This window comes from Phalangium opilio, unplaced genomic scaffold (assembly GCF_054372755.1).
Source record: "Phalangium opilio isolate 3A_F unplaced genomic scaffold, DU_Popi_V2 ptg000002l_1, whole genome shotgun sequence".
Classification (NCBI taxonomy): Eukaryota; Metazoa; Arthropoda; class Arachnida; order Opiliones; family Phalangiidae; genus Phalangium; species Phalangium opilio.
In genome coordinates this window covers 10,607,122-10,621,644 of record NW_028324144.1, presented here as the reverse complement: position 1 = coordinate 10,621,644, position 14,523 = coordinate 10,607,122, and the positions used below count along the sequence as shown (strand labels likewise).

General features: G+C 34.2%; 21 non-coding genes across 21 annotated transcripts; all 21 read right to left on the bottom strand.

Moving 5' to 3' along the window:
* Positions 1-330: 330 nt before the first annotated feature.
* On the bottom strand, positions 331-401 carry TRNAG-GCC (transfer RNA glycine (anticodon GCC)). The gene has a single exon. It is a non-coding gene; the product is annotated as a tRNA-Gly (tRNA).
* Positions 402-633: 232 nt separating this feature from the next.
* On the bottom strand, positions 634-704 carry TRNAG-GCC (transfer RNA glycine (anticodon GCC)). The gene has a single exon. It is a non-coding gene; the product is annotated as a tRNA-Gly (tRNA).
* An 838-nt stretch (positions 705-1,542) lies between these two features.
* Positions 1,543-1,613, bottom strand: TRNAG-GCC (transfer RNA glycine (anticodon GCC)). Its single transcript has one exon. It is a non-coding gene; the product is annotated as a tRNA-Gly (tRNA).
* A 1,065-nt stretch (positions 1,614-2,678) lies between these two features.
* TRNAG-GCC (transfer RNA glycine (anticodon GCC)) lies at positions 2,679-2,749 on the bottom strand. The gene has a single exon. It is a non-coding gene; the product is annotated as a tRNA-Gly (tRNA).
* Positions 2,750-3,814: 1,065 nt separating this feature from the next.
* TRNAG-GCC (transfer RNA glycine (anticodon GCC)) lies at positions 3,815-3,885 on the bottom strand. Its single transcript has one exon. It is a non-coding gene; the product is annotated as a tRNA-Gly (tRNA).
* Positions 3,886-4,419: 534 nt separating this feature from the next.
* TRNAG-UCC (transfer RNA glycine (anticodon UCC)) lies at positions 4,420-4,490 on the bottom strand. Its single transcript has one exon. It is a non-coding gene; the product is annotated as a tRNA-Gly (tRNA).
* Positions 4,491-5,025: 535 nt separating this feature from the next.
* On the bottom strand, positions 5,026-5,096 carry TRNAG-GCC (transfer RNA glycine (anticodon GCC)). The gene has a single exon. It is a non-coding gene; the product is annotated as a tRNA-Gly (tRNA).
* A 1,065-nt stretch (positions 5,097-6,161) lies between these two features.
* Positions 6,162-6,232, bottom strand: TRNAG-GCC (transfer RNA glycine (anticodon GCC)). The gene has a single exon. It is a non-coding gene; the product is annotated as a tRNA-Gly (tRNA).
* Positions 6,233-6,463: 231 nt separating this feature from the next.
* Positions 6,464-6,534, bottom strand: TRNAG-GCC (transfer RNA glycine (anticodon GCC)). The gene has a single exon. It is a non-coding gene; the product is annotated as a tRNA-Gly (tRNA).
* Positions 6,535-6,765: 231 nt separating this feature from the next.
* TRNAG-GCC (transfer RNA glycine (anticodon GCC)) lies at positions 6,766-6,836 on the bottom strand. The gene has a single exon. It is a non-coding gene; the product is annotated as a tRNA-Gly (tRNA).
* Positions 6,837-7,068: 232 nt separating this feature from the next.
* On the bottom strand, positions 7,069-7,139 carry TRNAG-UCC (transfer RNA glycine (anticodon UCC)). Its single transcript has one exon. It is a non-coding gene; the product is annotated as a tRNA-Gly (tRNA).
* Positions 7,140-7,370: 231 nt separating this feature from the next.
* Positions 7,371-7,441, bottom strand: TRNAG-GCC (transfer RNA glycine (anticodon GCC)). Its single transcript has one exon. It is a non-coding gene; the product is annotated as a tRNA-Gly (tRNA).
* A 232-nt stretch (positions 7,442-7,673) lies between these two features.
* TRNAG-GCC (transfer RNA glycine (anticodon GCC)) lies at positions 7,674-7,744 on the bottom strand. The gene has a single exon. It is a non-coding gene; the product is annotated as a tRNA-Gly (tRNA).
* A 232-nt stretch (positions 7,745-7,976) lies between these two features.
* Positions 7,977-8,047, bottom strand: TRNAG-GCC (transfer RNA glycine (anticodon GCC)). The gene has a single exon. It is a non-coding gene; the product is annotated as a tRNA-Gly (tRNA).
* Positions 8,048-8,883: 836 nt separating this feature from the next.
* On the bottom strand, positions 8,884-8,954 carry TRNAG-GCC (transfer RNA glycine (anticodon GCC)). Its single transcript has one exon. It is a non-coding gene; the product is annotated as a tRNA-Gly (tRNA).
* A 535-nt stretch (positions 8,955-9,489) lies between these two features.
* TRNAG-GCC (transfer RNA glycine (anticodon GCC)) lies at positions 9,490-9,560 on the bottom strand. Its single transcript has one exon. It is a non-coding gene; the product is annotated as a tRNA-Gly (tRNA).
* Positions 9,561-10,398: 838 nt separating this feature from the next.
* On the bottom strand, positions 10,399-10,469 carry TRNAG-GCC (transfer RNA glycine (anticodon GCC)). The gene has a single exon. It is a non-coding gene; the product is annotated as a tRNA-Gly (tRNA).
* Positions 10,470-11,534: 1,065 nt separating this feature from the next.
* Positions 11,535-11,605, bottom strand: TRNAG-GCC (transfer RNA glycine (anticodon GCC)). The gene has a single exon. It is a non-coding gene; the product is annotated as a tRNA-Gly (tRNA).
* Positions 11,606-12,670: 1,065 nt separating this feature from the next.
* On the bottom strand, positions 12,671-12,741 carry TRNAG-GCC (transfer RNA glycine (anticodon GCC)). Its single transcript has one exon. It is a non-coding gene; the product is annotated as a tRNA-Gly (tRNA).
* A 534-nt stretch (positions 12,742-13,275) lies between these two features.
* On the bottom strand, positions 13,276-13,346 carry TRNAG-UCC (transfer RNA glycine (anticodon UCC)). Its single transcript has one exon. It is a non-coding gene; the product is annotated as a tRNA-Gly (tRNA).
* A 535-nt stretch (positions 13,347-13,881) lies between these two features.
* On the bottom strand, positions 13,882-13,952 carry TRNAG-GCC (transfer RNA glycine (anticodon GCC)). The gene has a single exon. It is a non-coding gene; the product is annotated as a tRNA-Gly (tRNA).
* Positions 13,953-14,523: the final 571 nt, after the last annotated feature.

Below are 14,523 nucleotides of genomic sequence, written 5' to 3'. Positions count from 1 at the left end.
GTTATGCATCAAATGATGACCAAAACATGCATCGGCCGGGAATCGAACCCGGATCTCCCGCGTGGCAGAAGAGAATTCTACCATTGAACCATCGATGCTCTGCAAAGAGTAGAATATGGAAAGAATGTTATTTCACCTGAATATTTGATAATCAAACCAAATATTTCTTTGAATTATTATCTCAAATAGTATTTTTAGAAGGATTTATCAATTTAACAATTATCATTTTACTTAATTTTCGTAATTGTTTTATTAATTTCGAAAGACCCTGAAGTAAGGATAATACAATATAAACACAATATCGTTATGCATCAAATGACGACCAAAACATGCATCGGCCGGGAATCGAACCCGGATCTCCCGCGTGGCAGGCGAAAATTCTACCATTGAACCACCGAGGCTCTGGAAAGAGTAGAATATGGAAAGAATGTTATTTCACCTGAATATTTGATAATCAAACCAAATATTTCTTTGAATTATTATCTCAAATAGTATTTTTAGAAGGATTTATCAATTTAACAATTATCATTTTACTTAATTTTCGTAATTGTTTTATTAATTTCGAAAGACCCTGAAGTAAGGATAATACAATATAAACACAATATCGTTATGCATCAAATGACGACCAAAACATGCGTCGGCCGGGAATCGAACCCGGATCTCCCGCGTGGCAGGCGAGAATTCTACCATTGAACCACCGAGGCTCTGCCAAGAGTAGAATATGGAAAGAATGTTATTTCACCTGAATATTTGATAATCAAACCAAATATTTCTTTGAATTATTATCTCAAATAATATTTTAAGATGGGTTTATCAATTTAAAAATTATTATTTTACATACTTTTCGTAATTTTTTTATTATATTCGAAAGACCCTGAAGTAATGATAATACAATTTAAACACAATATCGTTATGCATCAAATGACGACCGAATCATGCATCGGCCGGGAATCGAACCCGGATCTTTCGCGTGGCCGGCGAGAATTCTACCAATGAACCACCGAGGCTCTGCCAAGAGTAGAATATGGAAAGAATGTTATTTCACCTGAATATTTGATAATCAAACCAAATATTTCTTTGAATTATTATCTCAAATAATATTTTTAGAAGGATTTATCAATTTAACAATTATCATTTTACTTATTTTTCGTAATTTTTTTAATATATTCCCAAGACCCTGAAGTAAGGATAATACAATTTAAACACAATATCGTTATGCATCAAATGATGACCAAAACATGCATCGGCCGGGAATCGAACCCGGATCTCCCGCGTGGCAGAAGAGAATTCTACCATTGAACCATCGATGCTCTGCAAAGAGTAGAATATGGAAAGAATGTTATTTCACCTGAATATTTGATAATCAAACCAAATATTTCTTTGAATTATTATCTCAAATAATATTTTTAGAAGGATTTATCAATTTAGCAATTATCATTTTACATACTTTTCGTTATTTTTTTATTAATTTCGAAAGACCCTGAAGTAAGGATAATACAATTTAAACACAATATCGTTATGCATCAAATGACGACGAAAACATGCATCGGCCGGGAATCGAACCCGGATCTCCCGCGTGGCAGGCGAGAATTCTACCATTGAACCACCGATGCTCTGCAAAGAGTAGAATATGGAAAGAATGGTATTTCACCTGAATATTTGATAATCAAACCAAATATTTCTTTGAATTATTATCTCAAATAATATTTTAAGAAGGGTTTATCAATTTAAAAATTATTATTTTACATACTTTTCGTAATTTTTTTATTAATTTCGAAAGACCCTGAAGTAATGATAATACAATTTAAACACAATATCGTTATCAGGGGTAAATAACGAAAGGAGTTAGAGACGCTAGCTTCCGTAGTGTAGAATACAGTGGGACTTTCAAACGTAGACACAGAAAAGAGAAAACGCCTCGGTCGCGCCGTCTATAATTCAAAATAAGTATGATATTTTCCAACCAATAGCGTGGCAGCAAAGTTTCGAAAGTCATGCTGGGATATCGATTTTCTCCTGTCTGCTAGTGTTCGTCTGCTTACGACTAAGTGACAATTAGGCTTAGAGTAAAGTTTATTCATTAAGGTGCACTTGAATTAGAAACATGCAATCTTAAAGTTGGTAAATTCCTTTTTCGATAATGAAATTGAATTAAATGTCGTTTTTGCATCCTTCAATACAGTTTTAGTTGTTTTAATTTCTTTAGTCACAGATACAGATATAGTCGATGATCCTGATCCCACAGTTCCCACTGGCACTGACTCGGAAAAATCACTAAGCCTTAGTTCACTGGGCCGACTCTGTAACCGCGCACTTACGACAAATCAAGTTTGAACACATTTTGAGGATTTGCAAATTGTTGACTTAACTTTCTTCTTTAAATCGCTGTTTACTCGCGATTGAATATAATAATTATATTGGGTTGATTTATGAGATGACTTCACAATGTCGACACCCGCCATTTTACTTTACCCAGAATACCTTGCGGCGCAAGATTTTAAGGCAAAACTTTTAAGGTACTGGTCTTATTTACAATACAGTTCCAAAGATGGCACTACGTTAGTTACAAATTCTATGACGTTTCAAGGTCCCACTGTATTCTACACTACGGAAGCTAGCGTCTCTAACTCCTTTCGTTATTTACCCCTGTCGTTATGCATCAAATGACGACCAAAACATGCATCGGCCGGGAATCGAACCCGGATCTCCCGCGTGGCAGGCGAGAATTCTAGCATTGAACCACCGATGCTCTGCAAAGAGTAGAATATGGAAAGAATGGTATTTCACCTGAATATTTGATAATCAAACCAAATATTTCTTTGAATTATTATCTCAAATAATATTTTAAGAAGGGTTTATCAATTTAAAAATTATTATTTTACATACTTTTCGTAATTTTTTTATTAATTTCGAAAGACCCTGAAGTAATGATAATACAATTTAAACACAATATCGTTATCAGGGGTAAATAACGAAAGGAGTTAGAGACGCTAGCTTCCGTAGTGTAGAATACAGTGGGACTTTCAAACGTAGACACAGAAAAGAGAAAACGCCTCGGTCGCGCCGTCTATAATTCAAAATAAGTATGATATTTTCCAACCAATAGCGTGGCAGCAAAGTTTCGAAAGTCATGCTGGGATATCGATTTTCTCCTGTCTGCTAGTGTTCGTCTGCTTACGACTAAGTGACAATTAGGCTTAGAGTAAAGTTTATTCATTAAGGTGCGCTTGAATTAGAAACATGCAATCTTAAAGTTGGTAAATTCCTTTTTCGATAATGAAATTGAATTAAATGTCGTTTTTGCATCCTTCAATACAGTTTTAGTTGTTTTAATTTCTTTAGTCACAGATACAGATATAGTCGATGATCCTGATCCCACAGTTCCCACTGGCACTGACTCGGAAAAATCACTAAGCCTTAGTTCACTGGGCCGACTCTGTAACCGCGCACTTACGGCAAAACAAGTTTGAACACATTTTGAGGATTTGCAAATTGTTGACTTAACTTTCTTCTTTAAATCGCTGTTTACTCGCGATTGAATATAATAATTATATTGGGTTGATTTATGAGATGACTTCACAATGTCGACACCCGCCATTTTACTTTACCCAGAATACCTTGCGGCGCAAGATTTTAAGGCAAAACTTTTAAGGTACTGGTCTTATTTACAATACAGTTCCAAAGATGGCACTACGTTAGTTACAAATTCTATGACGTTTCAAGGTCCCACTGTATTCTACACTACGGAAGCTAGCGTCTCTAACTCCTTTCGTTATTTACCCCTGTCGTTATGCATCAAATGACGACCAAAACATGCATCGGCCGGGAATCGAACCCGGATCTCCCGCGTGGCAGGCGAGAATTCTACCATTGAACCACCGAGGCTCTGCCAAGAGTAGAATATGGAAAGAATGTTATTTCACCTGAATATTTGATAATCAAACCAAATATTTCTTTGAATTATTATCTCAAATAATATTTTAAGAAGGGTTTATCAATTTAAAAATTATTATTTTACATAATTTTCGTAATTTTTTTATTAATTTCGAAAGACCCTGAAGTAAGGATAATACAATTTAAACACAATATCCTTATGCATCAAATGACGACCAATACATGAACGGCCGGGAATCGAACCCGGATCTTTCGCGTGGCCGGCGAGAATTCTACCAATGAACCACCGAGGCTCTGCCAAGAGTAGAATATGGAAAGAATGTTATTTCACCTGAATATTTGATAATCAAACCAAATATTTCTTTGAATTATTATCTCAAATAATTTTTTTAGAAGGATTTATCAATTTAACAATTATCATTTTACTTATTTTTCGTAATTTTTTTAATATATTCCCAAGACCCTGAAGTAAGGATAATACAATTTAAACACAATATCGTTATGCATCAAATGATGACCAAAACATGCATCGGACGGGAATCAAACCCGGATCTCCCGCGTGGAAGGCGAGAATTCTACCATTGAACCACCGATGCTCTGCAAAGAGTAGAATATGGAAAGAATGTTTTTTCACCTGAATATTTGATAATCAAACCAAATATTTCTTTGAATTATTATCTCAAATAATATTTTTAGAAGGATTTATCAATTTAACAATTATCATTTTACTTATTTTTCGTAATTTTTTTAATATATTCCCAAGACCCTGAAGTAAGGATAATACAATTTAAACACAATATCGTTATGCATCAAATGATGACCAAAACATGCATCGGCCGGGAATCGAACCCGGATCTCCCGCGTGGCAGAAGAGAATTCTACCATTGAACCATCGATGCTCTGCAAAGAGTAGAATATGGAAAGAATGTTATTTCACCTGAATATTTGATAATCAAACCAAATATTTCTTTGAATTATTATCTCAAATAATATTTTTAGAAGGATTTATCAATTTAGCAATTATCATTTTACATACTTTTCGTTATTTTTTTATTAATTTCGAAAGACCCTGAAGTAAGGATAATACAATTTAAACACAATATCGTTATGCATCAAATGACGACGAAAACATGCATCGGCCGGGAATCGAACCCGGATCTCCCGCGTGGCAGGCGAGAATTCTACCATTGAACCACCGATGCTCTGCAAAGAGTAGAATATGGAAAGAATGGTATTTCACCTGAATATTTGATAATCAAACCAAATATTTCTTTGAATTATTATCTCAAATAATATTTTAAGAAGGGTTTATCAATTTAAAAATTATTATTTTACATACTTTTCGTAATTTTTTTATTAATTTCGAAAGACCCTGAAGTAATGATAATACAATTTAAACACAATATCGTTATCAGGGGTAAATAACGAAAGGAGTTAGAGACGCTAGCTTCCGTAGTGTAGAATACAGTGGGACTTTCAAACGTAGACACAGAAAAGAGAAAACGCCTCGGTCGCGCCGTCTATAATTCAAAATAAGTATGATATTTTCCAACCAATAGCGTGGCAGCAAAGTTTCGAAAGTCATGCTGGGATATCGATTTTCTCCTGTCTGCTAGTGTTCGTCTGCTTACGACTAAGTGACAATTAGGCTTAGAGTAAAGTTTATTCATTAAGGTGCACTTGAATTAGAAACATGCAATCTTAAAGTTGGTAAATTCCTTTTTCGATAATGAAATTGAATTAAATGTCGTTTTTTTATCCTTCAATACAGTTTTAGTTGTTTTAATTTCTTTAGTCACAGATACAGATATAGTCGATGATCCTGATCCCACAGTTCCCACTGGCACTGACTCGGAAAAATCACTAAGCCTTAGTTCACTGGGCCGACTCTGTAACCGCGCACTTACGGCAAAACAAGTTTGAACACATTTTGAGGATTTGCAAATTGTTGACTTAACTTTCTTCTTTAAATCGCTGTTTACTCGCGATTGAATATAATAATTATATTGGGTTGATTTATGAGATGACTTCACAATGTCGACACCCGCCATTTTACTTTACCCAGAATACCTTGCGGCGCAAGATTTTAAGGCAAAACTTTTAAGGTACTGGTCTTATTTACAATACAGTTCCAAAGATGGCACTACGTTAGTTACAAATTCTATGACGTTTCAAGGTCCCACTGTATTCTACACTACGGAAGCTAGCGTCTCTAACTCCTTTCGTTATCTACCCCTGTCGTTATGCATCAAATGACGACCAAAACATGCATCGGCCGGGAATCGAACCCGGATCTCCCGCGTGGCAGGCGAGAATTCTACCATTGAACCACCGAGGCTCTGCCAAGAGTAGAATATGGAAAGAATGTTATTTCACCTGAATATTTGATAATCAAACCAAATATTTCTTTGAATTATTATCTCAAATAATATTTAAGAAGGGTTTATCAATTTAAAAATTATTATTTTACATAATTTTCGTAATTTTTTTATTAATTTCGAAAGACCCTGAAGTAAGGATAATACAATTTAAACACAATATCCTTATGCATCAAATGACGACCAAAACATGCATCGGCCGGGAATCGAACCCGGATCTCCCGCGTGGCAGGCGAGAATTCTACCTTTGAACCACCGAGACACTGCAAAGAGTAGAATATGGAAAGAATGTTATTTCACCTGAATATTTGATAATCAAACCAAATATTTCTTTGAATTATTATCTCAAATAATTTTTTAGAAGGGTTTATCAATTTAAAAATTATCACTTTACTTAATTTTCGCAATTTTTTTATTAATTTCGAAAGAGCCTGAAGTAAGGATAATACAATTTAAACACAATATCGTTATGCATCAAATGACGACCAAAACATGCATCGGCCGGGAATCGAACCTGGATCTCCCGCGTGGCAGGCGAGAATTCTACCAATGAACCACCGATGCTCTGCAAAGAGTAGAATATGGAAAGAATGTTTTTTCACCTAAATATTTGATAATCAAACCAAATATTTCTTTGAATTATTATCTCAAATAATATTTTTAGAAGGATTTATCAATTTAAGAATTATCATTTTACTTAATTTTCGTAATTTTTTTATTAATTTCGAAAGACCCTGAAGTAAGGATAATACAATTTAAACACAATATCGTTATGCATCAAATGATGACTAAAACATGTATCGGCCGGGAATCGAACCCGGATCACCCGCGTGGAAGGCGAGAATTCTACCATTGAACCACCGAGGCTCTGCCAAGAGTAGAATATGGAAAAATGGTTTTTCACCTGAATATTTGATAATCAAACCAAATATTTCTTTGAATTATTATCTCAAACAATATTTTTAGAAGGGTTTATCAATTTAAAAATTATGATTTTACATACTTTTCGTAATTTTTTTATTAATTTCGAATGACCCTGAAGTAAGGATATCGGAATTTAAACACAATATCGTTATGCATCAAATGACGACCAAAACATACATCGGCCGGGAATCGAACCCGGATCTCCCGCGTGGCAGGCGAGAATTCTACCATTGAACCACCGATGCTCTGCAAAGAGTAGAATATGAAAAGAATGTTAGTTCACCTGAATATTTGATAATCAAACCAAATATTTCTTTGAATTATTATCTCAAATATTATTTTTAGAAGGATTTATCAATTTAACAATTATCATTTTACTTATTTTTCGTAATTTTTTTAGTATATTCCCAAGACCCTGAAGTAAGGATAATACAATTTAAACACAATATCGTTATGCATCAAATGACGACCAAAACATGCATCGGCCGGGAATCGAACCCGGATCTCCCGCGTGGCAGGCGAGAATTCTACCATTGAACCACCGAGGCTCTGCCAAGATTAGAATATGGAAAGAATGTTATTTCACCTGAATATTTGATAATCAAACCAAATATTTCTTTGAATTATTATCTCAAATAATATTTTAAGAAGGGTTTATCAATTTAAAAATTATTATTTTACATAATTTTCGTAATTTTATTATTAATTTCGAAAGACCCTGAAGTAAGGATAATACAATTTAAACACAATATCCTTATGCATCAAATGACGACCAAAACATGCATCGGCCGGGAATCGAACCCGGATCTCCCGCGTGGCAGGCGAGAATTCTACCTTTGAACCACCGAGGCACTGCAAAGAGTAGAATATGGAAAGAATGTTATTTCACCTGAATATTTGATAATCAAACCAAATATTTCTTTGAATTATTATCTCAAATAATTTTTTAGAAGGGTTTATCAATTTAAAAATTATCACTTTACTTAATTTTCGCAATTTTTTTATTAATTTCGAAAGACCCTGAAGTAAGGATAATACAATTTAAACACAATATCCTTATGCATCAAATGACGACCAAAACATGCATCGGCCGGGAATCGAACCTGGATCTCCCTCGTGGCAGGCGAGAATTCTACCAATGAACCACCGATGCTCTGCAAAGAGTAGAATATGGAAAGAATGTTTTTTCACCTGAATATTTGATAATCAAACCAAATATTTCTTTGAATTATTATCTCAAATAATATTTTTAGAAGGATTTATCAATTTAAGAATTATCATTTTACTTAATTTTCGTAATTTTTTTATTAATTTCGAAAGACCCTGAAGTAAGGATAATACAATTTAAACACAATATCGTTATGCATCAAATGACGACTAAAACATGTATCGGCCGGGAATCGAAAACGGATCTCCCGCGTGGCAGGCGAGAATTCTACCATTGAACCACCGAGGCTCTACCAAGAGTAGAATATGGAAAAATGGTTTTTCACCTGAATATTTGATAATCAAACCAAATATTTCTTTGAATTATTATCTCAAATAATATTTTTAGAAGGGTTTATCAATTTAAAAATTATGATTTTACATACTTTTCGTAGTTTTTTTATTAATTTCGAATGACCCTGAAGTAAGGATATTGGAATTTAAACACAATATCGTTATGCATCAAATGACGACCAAAACATACATCGGCCGGGAATCGAACCCGGATCTCCCGCGTGGCAGGCGAGAATTCTACCATTGAACCACCGATGCTCTGCAAAGAGTAGAATATGAAAAGAATGTTATTTCACCTGAATATTTGATAATCAAACCAAATATTTCTTTGAATTATTATCTCAAATAGTATTTTTAGAAGGATTTATCAATTTAACAATTATCATTTTACTTATTTTTCGTAATTTTTTTAGTATATTCCCAAGACCCTGAAGTAAGGATAATACAATTTAAACACAATATCGTTATGCATCAAATGATGACCAAAACATGCATCGGCCGGGAATCGAACCCGGATCTCCCGCGTGGCAGAAGAGAATTCTACCATTGAACCATCGATGCTCTGCAAAGAGTAGAATATGGAAAGAATGTTATTTCACCTGAATATTTGATAATCAAACCAAATATTTCTTTGAATTATTATCTCAAATAGTATTTTTAGAAGGATTTATCAATTTAACAATTATCATTTTACTTAATTTTCGTAATTGTTTTATTAATTTCGAAAGACCCTGAAGTAAGGATAATACAATATAAACACAATATCGTTATGCATCAAATGACGACCAAAACATGCATAGGCCGGGAATCGAACCCGGATCTCCCGCGTGGCAGGCGAGAATTCTACCATTGAACCACCGAGGCTCTGCCAAGAGTAGAATATGGAAAGAATGTTATTTCACCTGAATATTTGATAATCAAACCAAATATTTCTTTGAATTATTATCTCAAATAATATTTTAAGAAGGGTTTATCAATTTAAAAATTATTATTTTACATACTTTTCGTAATTTTTTTATTATATTCGAAAGATCCTGAAGTAATGATAATACAATTTAAACACAATATCGTTATGCTTCAAATGACGACCGAAACATGCATCGGCCGGGAATCGAACCCGGATCTTTCGCGTGGCCGGCGAGAATTCTACCAATGAACCACCGAGGCTCTGCCAAGAGTAGAATATGGAAAGAATGTTATTTCACCTGAATATTTGATAATCAAACCAAATATTTCTTTGAATTATTATCTCAAATAATATTTTTAGAAGGATTTATCAATTTAGCAATTATCATTTTACTTATTTTTCGTAATTTTTTTAATATATTCCCAAGACCCTGAAGTAAGGATAATACAATTTAAACACAATATCGTTATGCATCAAATGATGACCAAAACATGCATCGGCCGGGAATCGAACCCGGATCTCCCGCGTGGCAGAAGAGAATTCTACCATTGAACCATCGATGCTCTGCAAAGAGTAGAATATGGAAAGAATGTTATTTCACCTGAATATTTGATAATCAAACCAAATATTTCTTTGAATTATTATCTCAAATAATATTTTTAGAAGGATTTATCAATTTAGCAATTATCATTTTACATACTTTTCGTTATTTTTTTATTAATTTCGAAAGACCCTGAAGTAAGGATAATACAATTTAAACACAATATCGTTATGCATCAAATGACGACGAAAACATGCATCGGCCGGGAATCGAACCCGGATCTCCCGCGTGGCAGGCGAGAATTCTACCATTGAACCACCGATGCTCTGCAAAGAGTAGAATATGGAAAGAATGGTATTTCACCTGAATATTTGATAATCAAACCAAATATTTCTTTGAATTATTATCTCAAATAATATTTTAAGAAGGGTTTATCAATTTAAAAATTATTATTTTACATACTTTTCGTAATTTTTTTATTAATTTCGAAAGACCCTGAAGTAATGATAATACAATTTAAACACAATATCGTTATCAGGGGTAAATAACGAAAGGAGTTAGAGACGCTAGCTTCCGTAGTGTAGAATACAGTGGGACTTTCAAACGTAGACACAGAAAAGAGAAAACGCCTCGGTCGCGCCGTCTATAATTCAAAATAAGTATGATATTTTCCAACCAATAGCGTGGCAGCAAAGTTTCGAAAGTCATGCTGGGATATCGATTTTCTCCTGTCTGCTAGTGTTCGTCTGCTTACGACTAAGTGACAATTAGGCTTAGAGTAAAGTTTATTCATTAAGGTGCACTTGAATTAGAAACATGCAATCTTAAAGTTGGTAAATTCCTTTTTCGATAATGAAATTGAATTAAATGTCGTTTTTGCATCCTTCAATACAGTTTTAGTTGTTTTAATTTCTTTAGTCACAGATACAGATATAGTCGATGATCCTGATCCCACAGTTCCCACTGGCACTGACTCGGAAAAATCACTAAGCCTTAGTTCACTGGGCCGACTCTGTAACCGCGCACTTACGACAAATCAAGTTTGAACACATTTTGAGGATTTGCAAATTGTTGACTTAACTTTCTTCTTTAAATCGCTGTTTACTCGCGATTGAATATAATAATTATATTGGGTTGATTTATGAGATGACTTCACAATGTCGACACCCGCCATTTTACTTTACCCAGAATACCTTGCGGCGCAAGATTTTAAGGCAAAACTTTTAAGGTACTGGTCTTATTTACAATACAGTTCCAAAGATGGCACTACGTTAGTTACAAATTCTATGACGTTTCAAGGTCCCACTGTATTCTACACTACGGAAGCTAGCGTCTCTAACTCCTTTCGTTATTTACCCCTGTCGTTATGCATCAAATGACGACCAAAACATGCATCGGCCGGGAATCGAACCCGGATCTCCCGCGTGGCAGGCGAGAATTCTACCATTGAACCACCGATGCTCTGCAAAGAGTAGAATATGGAAAGAATGGTATTTCACCTGAATATTTGATAATCAAACCAAATATTTCTTTGAATTATTATCTCAAATAATATTTTAAGAAGGGTTTATCAATTTAAAAATTATTATTTTACATACTTTTCGTAATTTTTTTATTAATTTCGAAAGACCCTGAAGTAATGATAATACAATTTAAACACAATATCGTTATCAGGGGTAAATAACGAAAGGAGTTAGAGACGCTAGCTTCCGTAGTGTAGAATACAGTGGGACTTTCAAACGTAGACACAGAAAAGAGAAAACGCCTCGGTCGCGCCGTCTATAATTCAAAATAAGTATGATATTTTCCAACCAATAGCGTGGCAGCAAAGTTTCGAAAGTCATGCTGGGATATCGATTTTCTCCTGTCTGCTAGTGTTCGTCTGCTTACGACTAAGTGACAATTAGGCTTAGAGTAAAGTTTATTCATTAAGGTGCACTTGAATTAGAAACATGCAATCTTAAAGTTGGTAAATTCCTTTTTCGATAATGAAATTGAATTAAATGTCGTTTTTGCATCCTTCAATACAGTTTTAGTTGTTTTAATTTCTTTAGTCACAGATACAGATATAGTCGATGATCCTGATCCCACAGTTCCCACTGGCACTGACTCGGAAAAATCACTAAGCCTTAGTTCACTGGGCCGACTCTGTAACCGCGCACTTACGGCAAAACAAGTTTGAACACATTTTGAGGATTTGCAAATTGTTGACTTAACTTTCTTCTTTAAATCGCTGTTTACTCGCGATTGAATATAATAATTATATTGGGTTGATTTATGAGATGACTTCACAATGTCGACACCCGCCATTTTACTTTACCCAGAATACCTTGCGGCGCAAGATTTTAAGGCAAAACTTTTAAGGTACTGGTCTTATTTACAATACAGTTCCAAAGATGGCACTACGTTAGTTACAAATTCTATGACGTTTCAAGGTCCCACTGTATTCTACACTACGGAAGCTAGCGTCTCTAACTCCTTTCGTTATTTACCCCTGTCGTTATGCATCAAATGACGACCAAAACATGCATCGGCCGGGAATCGAACCCGGATCTCCCGCGTGGCAGGCGAGAATTCTACCATTGAACCACCGAGGCTCTGCCAAGAGTAGAATATGGAAAGAATGTTATTTCACCTGAATATTTGATAATCAAACCAAATATTTCTTTGAATTATTATCTCAAATAATATTTTAAGAAGGGTTTATCAATTTAAAAATTATTATTTTACATAATTTTCGTAATTTTTTTATTAATTTCGAAAGACCCTGAAGTAAGGATAATACAATTTAAACACAATATCCTTATGCATCAAATGACGACCAATACATGAACGGCCGGGAATCGAACCCGGATCTTTCGCGTGGCCGGCGAGAATTCTACCAATGAACCACCGAGGCTCTGCCAAGAGTAGAATATGGAAAGAATGTTATTTCACCTGAATATTTGATAATCAAACCAAATATTTCTTTGAATTATTATCTCAAATAATTTTTTTAGAAGGATTTATCAATTTAACAATTATCATTTTACTTATTTTTCATAATTTTTTTAATATATTCCCAAGACCCTGAAGTAAGGATAATACAATTTAAACACAATATCGTTATGCATCAAATGATGACCAAAACATGCATCGGACGGGAATCAAACCCGGATCTCCCGCGTGGAAGGCGAGAATTCTACCATTGAACCACCGATGCTCTGCAAAGAGTAGAATATGGAAAGAATGTTTTTTCACCTGAATATTTGATAATCAAACCAAATATTTCTTTGAATTATTATCTCAAATAATATTTTTAGAAGGATTTATCAATTTAACAATTATCATTTTACTTATTTTTCGTAATTTTTTTAATATATTCCCAAGACCCTGAAGTAAGGATAATACAATTTAAACACAATATCGTTATGCATCAAATGATGACCAAAACATGCATCGGCCGGGAATCGAACCCGGATCTCCCGCGTGGCAGAAGAGAATTCTACCATTGAACCATCGATGCTCTGCAAAGAGTAGAATATGGAAAGAATGTTATTTCACCTGAATATTTGATAATCAAACCAAATATTTCTTTGAATTATTATCTCAAATAATATTTTTAGAAGGATTTATCAATTTAGCAATTATCATTTTACATACTTTTCGTTATTTTTTTATTAATTTCGAAAGACCCTGAAGTAAGGATAATACAATTTAAACACAATATCGTTATGCATCAAATGACGACGAAAACATGCATCGGCCGGGAATCGAACCCGGATCTCCCGCGTGGCAGGCGAGAATTCTACCATTGAACCACCGATGCTCTGCAAAGAGTAGAATATGGAAAGAATGGTATTTCACCTGAATATTTGATAATCAAACCAAATATTTCTTTGAATTATTATCTCAAATAATATTTTAAGAAGGGTTTATCAATTTAAAAATTATTATTTTACATACTTTTCGTAATTTTTTTATTAATTTCGAAAGACCCTGAAGTAATGATAATACAATTTAAACACAATATCGTTATCAGGGGTAAATAACGAAAGGAGTTAGAGACGCTAGCTTCCGTAGTGTAGAATACAGTGGGACTTTCAAACGTAGACACAGAAAAGAGAAAACGCCTCGGTCGCGCCGTCTATAATTCAAAATAAGTATGATATTTTCCAACCAATAGCGTGGCAGCAAAGTTTCGAAAGTCATGCTGGGATATCGATTTTCTCCTGTCTGCTAGTGTTCGTCTGCTTACGACTAAGTGACAATTAGGCTTAGAGTAAAGTTTATTCATTAAGGTGCACTTGAATTAGAAACATGCAATCTTAAAGTTGGTAAATTCCTTTTTCGATAATGAAATTGAATTAAATGTCGTTTTTTTATCCTTCAATACAGTT